This window comes from Lygodium microphyllum, chromosome 22 (genome assembly GCF_053477565.2).
Source record: "Lygodium microphyllum isolate KBCC chromosome 22, Lygodium_microphyllum_v1.1.10, whole genome shotgun sequence".
In the NCBI taxonomy this organism is placed as follows: Eukaryota; Viridiplantae; Streptophyta; class Polypodiopsida; order Schizaeales; family Lygodiaceae; genus Lygodium; species Lygodium microphyllum.
The window spans coordinates 96,911,022-96,925,273 of NC_141156.1; positions in this window are offsets into that span (position 1 = coordinate 96,911,022).

Genomic DNA, 14,252 nt, shown 5'->3' on the forward strand with positions numbered 1-14,252 from the left:
TCCCTCAATCCCACACGCTCCCTCACTCACACACACACTCTTTCTCTCTCATAAGGACAAATGCAAGAGAGCAGGTACTAGAAGTTTGCACACACATGAATAGCTAGTTCTATTCATCCTCATCCTTTTAATGCACTTTTTTAGGGTTAGGGTTTTCCTATCCCTCTTGGTCATCTAACCCAGTTTATGGGCCTAAAGACTAGTTATCTCTTATTGAATGCTTTTCCTATGGTGATAATGAAATAAAACCTTTGCAATTTTTTCCTTGGGAGCCAATTCTAATATTACAAATTGCACATCGGGCTTGCACATTTACATGATAAATTAATACATTGTTGCAACTTTTGGCAACTAAAATATGCAAGTGGTTTGTGCACATTACGTTGTGGCTAATTATCCAAAAATTAGGCTCCTTCTTTGTGCGTATTTGCATGTTTCACGTTGCCTACATCTTGCAGTTAACATTGTCATAGTTGGCATGCTTTAGCTTGCATAGAAGATGTGGATGCTAGGGACCCCTGTGTGTTGTCCTTGAAGAAGTTCTTCATACTATTGATGGTAGAAGCTTCTTGGTGTAAGGTAATTTGTGGCTATAGTGGTGGTAGATGATCTTATTGTTGAAATTCAAGGTATTCTTCGAATTCTCATGGTGGTGCTAATGGTGATAATTCTCTTCGTGGGTTCCTATGGCAGGTTGAAGGGAAGAAGTACTAGGTTTGGAGCAAAAAAACTTAAAGATGAGCTAATGGCGCATTACTCCTTGGGAACTTCAGTACTTGCAATTAAAAAACCTCGCATCCAATTTCTCCCTAGAGAAAGTACTAGTCTTCTTATTATGCACATGTTATATTTTGTTGGTTTGGGAGATGAGTCAGAACTTGAAGTGTTATCCCACACTCGAGGACCCAAACTGTGCATAGGTTGCGGCGCAAATATTACATTAGTACGTGTGAATACTTAGGTATTACCTAGTTAGAGGATAGCCATTTAGGTTCCTCATAGCGGTGTTGTTGATGAAGAGAAGGAAAAAAGTATTGCCGCTAATCGGAAATACACATGAAGAAGATTTTGAAGTCATCATTAGTCTGCTAGATAAGATGTATCATAGTTGAATGGCTTGAGAATAAGGGTCTTCAGTAGTTATAATTGCTTCCAGTGAGATTGAAGAGAACGGTCTCCTTTTCCAATGCTTTTTCACCTTGCTTTATCAGTGGCATTGATGTGATACGGAGAAGGAAATGTGCAAATGACTCAAGGTGACATGTCTAATAATAGATAAGGCATGCACCTAGGTATGTATTGCCCTTGATATGCCCTAAGTAAGTGTGGGGGAAATGAACAAAAGGGCTAGGGGATTAGGGACAGAGCTGGCTAACCAAGGCCACCAACTATCCCTAATTTGAGAACCCCATGGTGCAATGCAATGATCGTGTGTACATTTTTTGTTTTTATTTTTATTTTATTTTCTTTTTCTTTTTTGAATAATACAACAATGCCATACTATGAGGCTTTTAGAGTTACATGAGAGATTAGAGGAATGGTGAAGATTTGGAAGACTAAGAAGGATTACACACTTAGTAAAAGGTGTTTGATCCTTAAGCCTTGATTCAATATTGTTAAGAACTTGTTGTTGAGTAGTCTTTCTTGTGTTTATAAGCTCTTCCATAGATTGCTAACTTGATGCTCCTTTGTTACAATCTTAAGCATATCATTCACCACACGTTTTCTTGCATTCACTTGATAAAATTTGAGAGCATATGTAGTCAAGTTCAACGAGGATTTAAAAATTTTGAGAATTTTTGTTTAGCATTACTTACTACTTCATGTTGTCATGATCAATTGCTTCAACTTGCTCCCTCCTTACATGAAAAATGTGGTAATGCTTTCAAGTGTTGCAAGGGTACTAGTAGTATAATGTGCATGGATTTTTGGATTTATTTTTTATTTTTGATGTTTAAGTAAATATAAATTATGATTGGATAATTACCAAGTCAATGGGTTTGGTATTTGTAACAATTGAGGACAATTGTTGTTTTAGATCCTGGGTTTCTTTGGAGGGATTCTTGGGGTTAAGGGGTTCATGTGTATCTCTAGTCCCTTGTGGACATTTCTTTAAGGACTGTGGTTCTTCCCCTTTAGAGTCTATGTTAATGGTTCCTTCAAGAGGTACATAGTTTTAGCCTATATGCTCATACTTATTGCTCTTTCCTTCTCTAGCATTGCAAGGGAAGGTTATGGGCAATTCACACTACTTTGCATCCTTAAATGAAGAAGTGGATTGTGCTAAGGAAAAATCAAGAGACAGATTAGGCTTTATGTCACACAACCATGGATTAAACCGCTTGAAGAAGTTAGGGTTATATTGAAGTGAAGCATACTTATTGAAAATTTTGGTCTTGGATGAGGTGAAATACATATGCACTTATATCAAGCTTAGTGAGGTAAAATACACATGCACTAACATCAAGTGCCATGCTTCCTATTCCTAGCCTACTAGCCATGTGTACTTCTTCTTCTACAAGAAGTTCTCGTACAAGGGATGTTGTTGGATAATGGCTAAAAGCTTGACACTATGGACAATTGATAACACTCATAGGGATGTAGAGGTAACATATGCGGGATCAAACATGGAGGTCCAAAGAGTTTTTGTTTGCTCGACCATTGTCATTAGTTGATGGCCAATTTTAGCTGTTGCTAGATTATAGCTAGAATGCCATTTGTGCTCAAAGGTACCTTGTCCTTTCCCTTTTTGCTCCATTGCCTCTAGTTTTCCTTTGTTCGTCTCACGAAGGGGAGTGTAGAAAGAGGGAATTAATTGCAACTCTCTAGTTGTGGCTTTTGTCATACCTTTCATGACTTCTTTAGCAATGGATGCATAACGAGAGCAAATGTGTTATTGGTCATCCCACATCAATCACACGCGAGCGATATATCTGCTTATTATCTAGTCATTCTGTCTTAGTTGGTTCAATATCTCTTGTGGTTTTTGTATTAGACCTAGAGCTTTGTTTGGGTCTTCTCCTGCATTTCCTTGCATTGGGTGAGATATGGGTATTAGCCTGATAGAGGTAGTGATGCAGGGGTTTGGGTAACCAAATCCATCAATTTCTTATGTAATGCCCTTGAGCATGTAGCAATGTTATGGAGACCCATCACAATGTTGTGCTAGTTCTTTGTCTACATTTGTAGTGGTATCTCGAAGATCTTTGCCTCTTTTTGCATGGAGGTTGTTTCTTGGCAATATTAGAAATTGTATTGGAGATATTAGATGTTTGGATATTTTCATTAGGAGTAGCGAACTTCACAATGATGGGTTTTTGCCTTTGGTTTTATGCATTTAGTAGTTTAGAATCAACTTTGTGGCTATATGTGCTTGAGTTTCATGCTAGCTCAACAATAGGTTGCTTGGCCTTCCTGTGTGCATTGACAAGGTTGCCTCTACCAAAAGTCATGATGATTATCTTAACACCAAGCAAGGTCGTGTTTATTCGATGTGCTCAGTAGTCCACAACGCACTTTGTGGCATGCTTGAATGGTTGTTCAAGTAGAATTTCCTTTCCCACATCCTTTGTATTAGGAAGCACATGGAACATAGTTGGCAAAATCTCAGTCTCGAGGGTCATTATAAATTTGCATTTACCTAAGAGAGAGTATGGTGATCCTATGTAAGGATTGACTATAATATCAGTAAGCACAAGCTCAGGTTTTCCTATGTAAGTACAAGCATCATAACTGAGGATATTGTAATTAGCTCCTTCATCAATGAGAGCTTTAGTGATGTATTCTCACTTGTAACTAATTTGACCCTAAGGTAGGCAAGTGGGATTATCTCATCATATTCCGGGTCAATTGTGACAACCTTAGCCATGCAAGTGGAGATATCATGCCTAACATGTATGTGAGAATCACTCTTGGGCCTCCTGCATTCAGAACAATTATACATATATGAGTGGATTTGCATTCAATACACAGAGGGTCATTTGCAATGGGTCAAGGCATAGGGTAGTAGTGATTGTCGTGACCTAATTGATAGCAATTCTAACAAGCTTTAAGCTTACAAGGTTGTGGGAGGGGTGATTTATGGAGTAACTTTTGATATGATTTTGTGGCATCTTCAGTTTGTATTGTGTCCCTAAATTAGTCACATATATTTTGGATTTGGCATTGTAGTCATTTCTAAGCATGTGTTTCCTTTCCAAGTTTCAATCAACTCAAGAATTAAGGGTTCCTTGTTCTATGTCAAAAGCATTGGTGGATTCCACTATGGCAATATTAGAGCACTCCATCTTCTCACTTCTTGCAATATCTACTAGCCGATTTGTGCCGTGATCATTCTACTTTATGAATTTTGGGTTCATTGTGGAGAGGTTTGATTTCATAGTGTGTTGAGAAGAATTCATGATCACTAGGAAATCATCCAATACTTTTTACTAGCACAACAGTTTCTTTCTTGATGGGGAGTAGAATAGACGAAGAGAGTTGGAAGTCCTAGGTTTTGGTCATATGTTGACTATCTTAAGCAAAGATCGCACCTTTTCTTGATTTTAATCACATGCAAGTGCGTAGTGCGCAAGTAGGCTTTCCTTCCTTGCAAGCACTTCTGAAGAACTTGTAGCCCTTTTAAATAAGCTATATGTAGTCAAAAATGATGTCAATGATTGTATTTTTGCTTTTGCTTTACTTGGATCCTTGCATTCATGCTTTTGGTTTAGTGTTCATGTCTTAAAGTTCACTTGCACAACAAAGTTTATATGTGTGATGGTGCAATTCGACCTATGTGCCCTAGAGCTATATATGTGTGTGGATATGAGATGCCAGAAGCTAGGTGAAATCTAGGATGGATGCATGGGTTAGCATGTGTGTGTGCACTTGCCAATGTCGGAGTGTGTGGGCCACATTATACAAACATGTGTGATAGTAGTGCACTAAGGAGTTGGCTACATGTGAGAGAGTGTGTATCTATGTATGATGTATCAAGATGAGAGGGTGGTGCATTAATGCACAAGGCATATGCAATGGACTATTGTACTACTCTAGTATATGTGTGCCTTAGATGTTGCGTACTTAAGTTGTGCACTTATTCATTGAGGTAATACCTTAGGGGATTGCATGGGTGCACCGAAAGATATTTTAGGGTTGGGAATGTGTGCCCTAGAGTTTTAATCCCAAAGCACAGTGATGATAAGCAAGGATGGTGCCTCTCTTGCAATGTGCATGCATGCGTGACTCATAATGCAAGGTAAATGCAAGTTACTTATGATGGTTGTGGCATATGATGGGTGGATGGTAGTGTACACTCTAAGGGTGACTACATGGATAGTGCAAAAAGTGCACTAATTAGGTATTCTTACTCTAGATGCAACATGAGCTACATGTGACTACAAGAGCTTGCGCACATGTGAGTGCGAGTGCTTAATGCAAATGCATGATGCACAACTAGGTTTAAACAAGTAGTGGAATGGGTGTATATGAGTGCAACACTTATGTGCACAAAGGTATGATTGCATGTTTATGTGTGCCTAAGATGGAAAGAAGCTTAGGTTAGTGCAATGCACATACCCTTAATGCATGTGCACCCTAGGTGTACTAAGTAATTCGGTGTGCTATGAAAGTGCGAGTACATGCAATTGTATAATCCATTCTAAGGGAAAAAAGTGCACTAACCTAAGGTGCAATGGTAAGGTGTTTCGTGCGTGGTTACGCTAGGTACCCCATGATGTGGCTAAATGCCGATGTACTTGTGCCTAGCCTATGTGTAGTAAAGTGGGATGTGCCTAAGCGTGTACATGGTCAACTATGAACGTAAATGCACTAGTCGTGTTGCTTTTGTGCACATGTGCACTCGTGAGCTCTTAAGGTGTATTGAACTTGTGCACCAATATATGTAGGTGTGAACGATCACGAAAGCTTAGTGTGTCTGAATGCATTCACAGGGGCACTTTAATGTGTGTGGTGTGCCTTAATGGGTGTAGTAATGAGGTATCAAGTTCATGTGAAAGATATAATGCATAAGGTGCCTCTAGGTGGGCCCATAGTGCATTAATGCATTAGGTATAGTTAGTGCATATGTGCACTATGTGAGTGCATGTGAATGGATCATATGTGCAAAGAGATGTGGTAGCACATAGTGTACACTAGTGTAATGCACCCGCACCCATGCGCTTATGTGCACTTGAATGCACACGCATATCTTAGTGTGTGTATGAATGCACCCAAAGCTAGAGTGAGTGCACTAGGTGTAGTGTGCTTGGTTAAAGGCTTAGGCACACATGTGATAAGAGAGTGTTGCATTTTGTGGGTTCTAGGATGGACGTAAATGCAATTGTGTGTGTAACTAGGGTGCAAGGGTGCATGTAGGGGTATTGTGTCTATATGTGTATGCACAATGCACCATGTAGTGCTCTAAAAATGCAATGTGTGTACATGTGTGAGGTTAACATGTAGTGATGCGAGTGTAGCATGTGCTGCACACGTGTGTGCATAAATGTGTCTATGAGTAGGGCTATTGTGTGCCTACACAAAGATCCACGTGCATGTGTGCACATGTCTATATGCATGGATGTGTGCATGTGCACGTGCATGTGTGGGGGTCTACATGCAAGGGTACTATGCATGTGCCAGGGTATTGTGCAATGTCCTAAGTGCTAGTACCTATGTGTGATGACCTATGTGCATGTGCACGGGTGCACGCGTGTGCACATATGGGAGACTTGTGTATAGGGGTCCTAGGTGCAAGGAGTTGTGCACGGGTGTACATGTGCATGTCTGCACATGTGATAGTTTATGTACATGTGTGATTGTGCAAGTGCACAAAGGCTATGTGCAGGGTATCTTATGTGTGTGCCTAAGCATGTGCACATGGGTCTTGAGCAAGTGCACAAAAGTTGTGTGTACATACACATATGCATGTGTGTGCCTCTGGGTATAAGTGACTATGGGTAGATATGAAAGTGTAAGAATCTTAGGATTTGTGTGCACAAATGTAGGGGTCTTGTGTATGTGCACATGCATGTGCCAATGCGTGCAGGTCTATGTGTACATGTGCATGTGCATGTGCAAGGATGCATAGTTGTCTAAGTGCAAGACATGGGTTGTGTGCACATGTGTAGGTCTATGTGCACATGTCAAGGTGTGTGTGCAAGGTTAGTGCATGCATGGGTATGTGTGCATAGTTCTATGCATGTGTGCACATAAATGAACAATGGTGTGTAAGTGTCCTGGTGCATTTGCACATGCATATGTGCATGGGTCATCACAGTGCAAGTGTACAAGGATTGTGAGCACGTGCACGTGTGTGCATGTGCATGTAAGGATCTACATGTAGGGATATTAAGGGTCCTATGTGCAATTGCATTAGTGTGAATGCGAGAATCTATGTGCCTAGGGATGTGTGTGTGCGCACAATGTTCTTTGTGGTCTAGTGTCATGTATTGTGGTGTGTGCATGTGTATCATGCATGTGTGTCTAGATGTGTTTTGTGTGCATAGTGTGTGTAGGTGGTGTACGGTATGTGCATAGTTTGTGTATGGGTGTGTGTCCACGTGTATGTCTATGAAGATATGTGTGGGGTTTGAGCATGTGCATACAATGTGTGCATGCATGTGTGGATGGTGTGCCATGTGTGTGTTTAATGTAACGTGTGTGGTATATATCTATGAAGTATGTGTGGGATGTGAGCATGTGCATATGGTATGTGTGCATCCATGTGTTGGTGGTGTGTCATGTGTGTGTTTAATGTGAGGTGTGTGTGAAAGAAGGTGTGTAACTAGGGTGTGAATGCATTGTGTGTGTGGATGCACAGTCCATGTCTAGGTAGATGTACAAGGGGATGCACTATGTATGTAGGCAGATGGACACAGTGGATGCACTAGGAGTTGTGTGTGTGTACAATGTAAAGGTTTGAATCATGTTGAATTAAAGAAAAAGTAATCAAAAAGCCAAATTTTTAAAAATTAACCCATTAATGGCGTTAAAGAGAGTCCACCACCACCGCTTGAACTTCCCTCTCCCCTTCCCCTTGTACAAGTGAATTGAGAAGGTGCTAGGGTGGAAGAAGCCCCCCCTCCCCACTTGATTGACAAATGTAGCCAATCAACCCTAAATGTTATGCACCATCTCTTAATAGGTTCTCACCTCCTTGATCTTGCAAGTGATGGATGCTCTTCTTACCTCTACTTATGGTGGTTTTGCTCTTTCTTCTTGGTGGTCTTCCCACTTTATGTTGGCTCTTTCTTCTTTTACTTTGGTGATTCTTGGCTCCCTTGAAGGTGGCGGTGGTGATAGAAGGGGCATAGAAAGTGGTAGAGGAGGGAGAGATAGTGGATGTGGTGAGTAGAGGGAGTTCAAATAAAAATCGAGAAGGGAATGGAGATAGTGGAGAGGTTGGTCATGATTATAGTAGTGGAGGTGGGATTGTATAGAGAGAGAAAAGAGTTTTGGGGTTAGTGGAAGGGGCAGAGGCAGAAATACTTCTCCCAATATCAATTCTAGTATCATCAATGTATCCGATGCCAACACACCAATGATATTGATGACTCTCGCCTTGATCTACTATTACATTATTCGGTGCCCTCTCTACTTGTAACCATGGTTTCTTAACCCGAGTAATTGGTATCATCATGCTTAAAAGTGAAGCCGTCTGCCTCCTGGGGATTAGTGGCAAAATTCTGTCATCCCTCTTGCTCAGTTTATGTAGTATATAGTAAGGGGGTTATGCTATAAATAGGTGTTACACGACTTGCTCATGTAGACAAAGGCTTGACACAAATTTCGACAAGTTATTTCTTAGTTTTAGGGGTAGAAGTATTGGCTTGATGATGGTGTAGGTAGGGCAGTTGCAATCTAGAATTCATAAAGGCACTTGGTTGGGGCGAGGGGAGAAAGTCGAGGCCCGAGGGCCAACTTGGCAGAGTAGATCGGTGTTGGGGCGGCCTAGGTGGCTGCTGGGGGTGGAGGCCGATTGGTGGTAGCAAACTAGTGGTAGAAGGCTGGTGGTTGGTGGTGGCGGCGGATTGTTGCTGTTGGGAGGGATTGTAATAAGGGGCGTAGATGGCCAACGAAGGCGGAGATGAGCAAGCCTGGTGCAGGCAACACTCGAGCAGTTGGGATGAGCTGGAGAAGTGGGCAATCGTAGAAATGGGGGGTGCAAGCGGCGCCCAAGAGGCGAAGGTAGCAAGGGGTAGGGGATGAAGGTGGGGGCATGTTAAGACAGGTGGGCCGAGGTGATTGGCGACACAAAGCCGATGGGAAAGGAGGAGATGGAGGTGGAAGAGTGGGGGTGGAGATGGAGATGGAGATGGAGGCTCCCCCCAGTTCGTCTTCTCCTCCTCCTCCTTCTGTTTCTCCTCTAACCTAACCCTAACCCTATTCCTTTTCTTATCTTTCTTTTCTCTCTCTCCTCCTCCTCCAATTCTTCTTCTTTCTTTTCTTCATCTCCTTCTTTTCCTTCTTCTTCTTCTTTTCTCTCTTCTTCTTTCTTTGTCTTCTCTTCTTCTTCTATTTTGTCTCTTCTACTTTTTTCTCTCTCCCCCTTTAAAAAAGAAAAAAAATTCTTCTCTTCTTTTTATTTTCCTTTTCCTTTTTCTTCTCTTCTACTTCTTTCTCTCTTCCACTTTTTTCTTTGTCTTTTTCTCCTTTTCTTTTTATTTCTTCTATTTTCTCTCTTCTACTTATACTTGCTTGTTGCAAGCATTTTCAAGTTCGCACATTTGTGCCCCTCCTATTCCACATTTTAAAAAAAAGAAAAACCTAAACTATCCCTCACATACATTTCAAAGCCAATGCATAAGCATCTCTCCTATTCAAGATAGTTGGCCTTCTTTTCCAAGAAGAAGGTTGGTGGACTTTGGTTGAAGTTAGTTTAATACTAAAGATGTTATCATAGCTAAGTTGTGCACCCTCCAAGTAAATCGCAAAGAGGATAGGATACTAAAGATGCATGGCTTTTGGAGCAAGTATTATAGAAGCTTAGTGCTAAAGGCTTGGAAAGCCACACCATTTCCTCGTATCATTTTTAATGCAGAGAGTATTGATGCTAAAGTTACCAACAAGATAAAGAATTAGCAAATGGAAGCAGATTGATCCCCATTATCCCTTGTGTGGATGCTTTGAAGAGAATCCATTTCATTTGTTTTGGTCATGCAAAGTGATTAGAAGATCTTGGAAGAAAATCCAAGAATGGCTTGTCAAGGCTCAACTATATGACATTGTCACTTGGAAGTTGGCTTTGCTAGGAGGTATGGCAAATCATTAGGAGTATGGGACTGTCCAAAATTTGGTTGGCTCATAATTCCATGCTCTTTCAAAGAAAATCTCGGGTCTCAATTGAGCCAACTTTTTTTTTTGAAAGATTTTATATTTGGATAATAGCTTTCCTGAAATGAAAGAAAGGAGATGCTAACTAGAAGATTATAGTTGCTAGGTTGAAGCCTCCCCTAGGAGGATACAAGCCAAAAACAAGTTTGTGAAATGCCATATGACGCCTAGGGTAAAGGAGGTAATAAATTGATACCCCCCAAAAGCAAAACACACGCCACTCCAATTTAGTTTGTAAAAACAATGCACCTTTTTTAGCTACTTACATTTATGATACAAAATTTTCATATTATATATAACTTTGATTTAGTTTGCAAAAACAAGGCAACTTTTTTAGCTACTTAGATTTATGATATAAAATTTTCATATTACATACAAGCTTAATGTGAGTCGGACAATTACAGCATGGAAAGTTTACTATATTTTGGATTTTGTAAAAACCTTAAAAAAGTACATATTGCATGTCACTCTATTGGTCCCTCTCATTGTTACTCTTTAGTGAACCCTCCATTATAAGTAGGTCTACTTGAGAGAAATATCAAAAATGCCTCAAGATGAAATGTAAGAAGTTGGGAATAAGGATTTAGTGTAAAAATAATATTGATGTTATATCATGTCACACTGACATTGATATGAAAGAAGAGGACATGTAATTTTTCATATCTTTTGACACATTAATACAATTACTGTCATTCTCTCCCATCTTGCTCATAGCTTCTATGGTTTCTCTCTCTTTCCTATCTTTCTCTATCAAATTGTAGTCTTTCTCTCTCCTCGTCACTCTCGTTCTCTCTTCTACAGTCTTCTCTCTCCTCTCTCTCTCTCTCTCTCTCTCTCTCTCTCTCTCTCTCTCTCTCTCTCTCTCTCTCTCTCTCTCGTTCTCTCTTTGACAAGTGGTATTAGAGCATTGGTCTTCGATCCATTTTTCCTTTCTATTTTCAGTCATATTTTCCTCCATCAAAATCAATTTCATATAAGTATTGTACAATATAGTGACTACTGGAGTATTATAGATCATCTACAGTTAGTAAGAGACTACATCTGGAGATCTCTAAGGTCAGATATGGTGGAGGAGGGCTAAAATGGCAGGTCGTCATTAAATTTCATGCAAAACTGAAGGTAACTAGGGTAAAAGAGAGTTAACTAGGCTTAGTTTGGGAATAAACTGTGGTTACTTTAAAAAGAGGGAGTCCTCTTTCCCCTTTCTTGGAGTTTCTTGTAGGTTTCATCGAAGTTCATCAGCAAGATATACTCATATCTCTCAAATCCTTGATCTTCTTGGCCAAGCACCATCTGGAATAGATTCCTTGCTTCAATACCTACATGATGATTACTTATTTGCTCAAAATTGGCTCAGCAATAGAGCCAAGAGCAGCCCCGAAAATTGCGACGCAATTTTTGGGCTGATTCCAGCCTGTTTCCTGCATCAGATGCTTCATCTCTAGCCCTTGGCACTCTCTCTGATCATTGATAAGTGTAAATTATCAGTGATCTTTGAAGATTGAACTCTATTCAAGAACTTTCAGTCCTCTTATAAACCCTAAATGAACAGTCCATGTGGCAACCATGAAAGCTTCAGTCCAAGCTTCCATTTCTCATGAATTTTTTGAAGATTCTTCATCAATCCAGCTCGTGGGATCAAGGCAGTAAGGATTATTCAATAAATTGCAAAGATTTCAGCCAATGGAAGACATTGGAGCTCATATTGAAGGTTTATTTTGGGGATTTTCTTCAAGACACTTGAATTTTTGGTATTCAAGTGTTCAAGCAAGCTCGAGGCATTAATTCTTCACGGATTTGAGCATATTGGAGCTCATATGGACTGATTTAGTGGATATTTCAAACTTCATGGTGGATTTTGAAGAATTCTTCCATCAATGGGATTGGTGCTGACATTTATCATTTTCTTCAAGCTTAATCAAGGTATTTCTCTCGCTTAATCTCTAAAATCTCTCAATAATCCACTTGCTAATGCTTTTCCACTTGTTGATGAGAGATTATTGATCAATTAATTCTCTGAATTGATCATAGATCATAGATTAGTGTTATTTCCCATTAATCTTAGCCCATTCCATTGAATTTCAGTATTGATTCAATCATAGCCTCATCATAGATATCATTTGCCAAGTTTGATGTATAACTTTGACTTGTTTTGGTTGAATTCTCTTGCCTAAGCTGAAATATTGTAAAAGGGTAAGTACTAAAGCAATCAGTGAGTCATTGAATTACATTGGTAAGACCCTTTCCCTATCCAAATTTTTTAGATTTCATTCAATTGCATCTAATGAAAAGGGTTGAATGAATATTCCAGCAATGCATTTCATACTGGTTGATTAGAATAGAATGCCATTGCCATGTTGATATACCCACCGAGGAAAAAGGTGGCTGCCAGGGGGGAGATAATGGGACAAAAGAGAGGTGATCCTCCCTCACTATCAAAGATCCCGAAGGGGTGCAACCGATCGACCTGGGGGGAACTTTGCCCACCTCCCGATGATTCGGAGCCCGTGTAGAGAGCCCGTCATGCCATTTTATCCCTCACATAGGTACAACGAGTGGAGAATTGAAGATTGAAGAGTTTCCAAAGACACAAGTATCTTTAGGATCAAAACTGGGTAAAATAGGGATTTTACAGGACACTACAAGGCATTTACAGGTTGTTACAGGTATACCCTTCATTACTGAAATACAGGTGCATGTACTACATGGTACCCACAGGTATTATCAGCCTTCTACAGGGTTTGGTAACCATTTGGGGTTACTATTTTACCTTACATGGTCAAAACATGGCATTTACAGGTCAAAACAAGGTGCAAGCCTGGACAATGCAGACTCAAAGATTAAGTTGTATAATTTTTTTTCCTAAATTTATTATAGCGTGCTATAGCTCATCTCGAAGAGGCCATTCTTGGCTTCAATTTGAACTAAAAAATTTTGAAATCGGAGTTCCCTAGCAAAAGTTATAGCCATTTTTCTGACATGGGGTACTGCAGGACTGGACTATTATGGCAGGGCATAAGGGTAAAAATAAGGTCAAGGATGATTATACTCACCAAATTAGAGATTCCATGTTGGATAATGTACCTCAAGAGAGCCCTGAAGAGCCAGTATGCTCAATGATACCTTGTGTGTACATGAATAAAGGCATAGAGAACGTCATGAGGTCCTATTATCAAGAATGAAGCAAATGGTTTTGTCTACTGATCAAACGAAGTCTTCCATTGAGAGGTTGGTAGATTCAACGACTCAAACAAAGGATTCTATTGACAAGTTGGTAGAATCTAATACTCAAATTGTGGCTCAATTCTCCCAATGGATGTAGATGTAAATGGGATCTAAAAAAGCCAAGGAGAAAGCCGATTCAAACTGTGAGCCTTCAGTCCCACTTCAGCCATCTAACCAAAATGGTCATGGTCATGGAATTATTGGACGAAGAGGTATTCCAAATAGCCAATATGAAGTATGTCAGATTTCACAAAGGCATGATGACTATTTGGGCAGTTTGAATGGAGCCAACTCTCAAGCTTTCGGGTTGAATACTCAACTTCCTAGGGATTCTCTACCAATAGGAAGATTGCATAGTGATTCTCAGCCACCTATTAGGAGATTTCCATCTCAATTTGGGGGTTCAATGCATGGTACTCATGATCAGTCTATTTTGGGATAGCAACCATTCCATAAAAGAGAGCTGAAGGATAAGATCATTTTAGCCAAGTTTAATGGTCAGTCATCTTCACCATCTGATTTAGAGGAGTGGACCTCTAAGATGGAATCTTACTTTGACACATTTCCCAAAACTAATGACATAAAGATTCATTTTGCTTCGTTGCATTTGGAGGGATTTGCCCATACTTAGTGGAGATATATAAAAAGGGAAAACATACTTGTAGAGAATTGGGAAGCTTTCAAGGTACGTATGGCTGAAGTATTTGTCTTCT